Below are 3,226 nucleotides of genomic sequence, written 5' to 3'. Positions count from 1 at the left end.
TCAGTTGGCAGAGCGGAGGACTGTAGGTTACATATGTGGACATCCTTAGGTCGCTGGTTCAACTCCGGCTCGAAGGAGGAGTCTTTACAGGTGGAAATTTGCGTCTGAGACTGAACGACTCGCAGGGTTAGGGTTAGGGGTTAGAGTTAGGGTTAGGTTGCTGGTTCAACTCCGGCTCGAAGGAGGAGTGTTTCACAGGTGGAAATTGGCGTCTGAGACTTAACGACTCGCAGGGGTAGGGTTAGGGGCTTAGAGTTAGGGTTAGGTCGCTGGTTCAACTCCGGCTCAAAGGAAGAGTCTTTTACAGGTGGAAATTTGCGTCTGAGACTAAACAACTCGCAAGATATCATCAGCCGTTCACACCTCCAGTCAGGGTACCTCAACGACCCAAAGGCAGGTAGAGAGGGCCGGGCAGTCAATGTCCTGAATGTTTAGCTGAGGGACTCTGACGACTTACGACGACTTACGTACATTCTCTAACCAGGATACGACATTTACAAAAATAATGCTACACTGTTAAAAATGATTCAAACCTTCGATAGCTCAGTTGGCAGAGCGGAGGACTGTAGGTTACATATGTGGACATCCTTAGGTCGCTGGTTCAATTCCGGCTCGAAGGAGGAGTCTTTTACAGGTGGAAATTTGCATGTGAGGCTTAACGACTCCCAAGATATCAACAGTCGTTCACACCTCTATCAGGGTACCTCAATGAGGTAGAGAGGGAGGGGATGTCAATGACCTGAATGTTTAGGTAAGGGACTCTGACGACTCGCAGGGTTAGGGTCCGCTGGTTCAGCTCCGGCTCGAAGGAGGAGTGTTTCACAGGTGGAAATTGGCGTCTGAGACTTAACGACTCGCAGGGTTAGGGTTAGGGGCTTAGAGTTAGGGTTAGGTCGCTGGTTCAACTCGGTCCCGAAAGAAGAGTCTTTTACAGGCGGAAATTTGTGTCTGAGACTAAACAACTCGCAAGATATCATCAGCCGTGTACACCTCCAGTCAGGATACCTCAATGACCCAAAGGTAGAGAGGGCCGGGCAGTCATTGACCTGAATGTTTAGCTGAGGGACTCTGACGACTTACGACGACTTACGTACATTCTCTAACCAGGATACGTACATTTACAAAAATAATGCTACACTGTTAAAAAAGATTCAACCCTTCGATAGCTCAGTTGGCAGAGCGGAGGACTGTAGGTTACGTATGTTGACATCCTTAGGTCGCTGGTTCAACTCCGGCTCGAAGGAGTAGTCTTTTACCGGTGGAAATTTGCTTCTGAGACTTAACGACTCGCACGGTTGGGGTTAGGGGTTAGAGTTAGGGTTAGTCGCTGGTTCAACTCCAGCTCGAAGGAGGAGTCTTTTACAGGCGGAAATTTGTGTCTGAGACTAAACGACTGCGCAAGATATCATCAGCCGTGTACACCTCCAGTCAGGGTACCTCAACGACCCAAAGGCAGGTAGAGAGGCCGGGCAGTAAATGTCCTGAATGTTTAGCTCAGGAACTCTGACGACTTTCGCCGACTTCCGTACATTTTCTAACCAGGATACGTACATTTCCCAAAATAACGCAACACTGTTTTACAGATTTTATCCCTTCGATAGCTCAGTTGGCAGAGCGGAGGACTGTAGGTTACATATTGGACATCCTTAGGTTGCTGGTTCAACTCCGGCACGAAGGAGGAGTCTTTACAGGTGGAAATTTGCGTCGAGACTGAACCACTCGCAGGGTTAGGGTTAGGGGTTAGAGTTAGGGTTAGGTTGCTGGTTCAACTCCGGCTTGAAGGAGGAGTGTTTCACAGGTGGAAATTGGCGTCTGAGACTTAACGACTCGGCAGGGTTGGGGTTAGGGGCTTAGAGTTAGGTTAGGTCGCTGGTTCAACTCGGTCCCGAACGAGGAGTCTTTACAGGCAGAAATTTGTGTCTGAGACTAAACAACTCGCAAGATATCATCAGCCGTTCACACCTCCAGTCAGGGTACCTCAACGACCCAAAGGCAGGTAGAGAGGGCCGGGCAGTCAATGTCCTGAATGTTTAGCTAAGGGACTCTGACGACTTACGACGACTGATACGTACATTTTCTAACCAGGATACGTACATTTTCCAAAATAATGCTACACTAGATTCAAAAGATTCAAACCTTCGATAGCTCAGTTGGCAGAGCGGAGGACTGTAGGTTACATATGTGGACATCCTTAGGTCGCTGGTTCAACTCCGGCTCGAAGGAGGGATCTTTTACAGGTGGAAATTTGCATGTGAGGCTTAACGACTCCCAAGATATCAACAGTCGTTCACACCTCTATCAGGGTACAGGGTACCTCAACGACCCAAAGGCAGGTAGAGAGGGCAGTCAATGACCTGAATGTTTAGCACAAGGACTCAGATGACACTTCAAAATGTTCCTATTTTTCTAACCAGGATATGTACATTTTCAAAAAAACAATGCTACACTGTTAAACAAGATTCAACCCTTCGATAGCTCAGTTGGTAGAGCGGAGGACTGTAGGTTACATATGTGGACATCCTTAGGTCGCTGGTTCAACTCCGGCTCGAAGGAGGAGTCTTTTACAGGTGGAAATTTGCATGTGAGGCTTATCAACTCCCAAGACATCAACAGTCGTTCACACCTCTATCAGGGTACCTCAATGAGGTAGAGAGGGAGGGGATGTCAATGTCCTCAATGTTTAGCTGAATGTTTAGCTAAGGGACTCTGACTACTCGCAGGGTTAGGGTCCGGTCACTGGTTCAGCTCCGGCTTGAAGGAGGAGTGTTTCACAGGTGGAAATTGGCGTCTGAGACTTAACGACTCGCAGGGTTAGGGTTAGGGGCTTAGAGTGAGTTAGTTAGGTCGCTGGTTCAACTCGGTCCCGAAAGAAGAGTCTTTACAGGCGGAAATTTGTGTCTGAGACTAAACAACTCGCAAGATATCATCAGCCGTGTACACCTCCAGTCAGGATACCTCAACGACCCAAAGGTAGAGAGGGCCGGGCAGTCATGTTTAAACCTGAATGTTTAGCTGAGGGACTCTGACGACTTACGACGACTTACGTACATTCTCTAACCAGGATACGTACATTTACAAAAATAATGCTACACTGTTAAAAAAGATTCAACCCTTCGATAGCTCAGTTGGCAGAGCGGAGGACTGTAGGTTACGTATGTGGACATCCTTAGGTCGCTGGTTCAACTCCGGCTCGAAGGAGGAGTCTTTTACTGGTGGAAATTTGCTT

The 3,226-nt window shown here is 48.1% G+C and overlaps 6 non-coding genes across 6 annotated transcripts; all 6 read left to right on the top strand.

Annotated features, from left to right (window-relative positions):
- Positions 1-532: 532 nt before the first annotated feature.
- Positions 533-620, top strand: trnay-gua. The gene is given in 2 exon segments: positions 533-569; positions 585-620. It is a non-coding gene; the product is annotated as a tRNA-Tyr (tRNA).
- Positions 621-1,156: 536 nt separating this feature from the next.
- Positions 1,157-1,244, top strand: trnay-gua. The gene is given in 2 exon segments: positions 1,157-1,193; positions 1,209-1,244. It is a non-coding gene; the product is annotated as a tRNA-Tyr (tRNA).
- A 347-nt stretch (positions 1,245-1,591) lies between these two features.
- trnay-gua lies at positions 1,592-1,678 on the top strand. Its single transcript is given in 2 exon segments — positions 1,592-1,628; positions 1,643-1,678. It is a non-coding gene; the product is annotated as a tRNA-Tyr (tRNA).
- A 457-nt stretch (positions 1,679-2,135) lies between these two features.
- trnay-gua lies at positions 2,136-2,223 on the top strand. The gene is given in 2 exon segments: positions 2,136-2,172; positions 2,188-2,223. It is a non-coding gene; the product is annotated as a tRNA-Tyr (tRNA).
- Positions 2,224-2,465: 242 nt separating this feature from the next.
- On the top strand, positions 2,466-2,553 carry trnay-gua. Its single transcript is given in 2 exon segments — positions 2,466-2,502; positions 2,518-2,553. It is a non-coding gene; the product is annotated as a tRNA-Tyr (tRNA).
- A 557-nt stretch (positions 2,554-3,110) lies between these two features.
- Positions 3,111-3,198, top strand: trnay-gua. The gene is given in 2 exon segments: positions 3,111-3,147; positions 3,163-3,198. It is a non-coding gene; the product is annotated as a tRNA-Tyr (tRNA).
- Positions 3,199-3,226: the final 28 nt, after the last annotated feature.

The sequence above is a fragment of the Hippoglossus stenolepis genome, chromosome 11, assembly GCF_022539355.2.
Source record: "Hippoglossus stenolepis isolate QCI-W04-F060 chromosome 11, HSTE1.2, whole genome shotgun sequence".
Taxonomy (NCBI): domain Eukaryota; kingdom Metazoa; phylum Chordata; class Actinopteri; order Pleuronectiformes; family Pleuronectidae; genus Hippoglossus; species Hippoglossus stenolepis.
The sequence above is the reverse complement of the archived record's forward strand: the minus strand, read 5'-3'. Positions and strand labels throughout refer to the sequence as shown.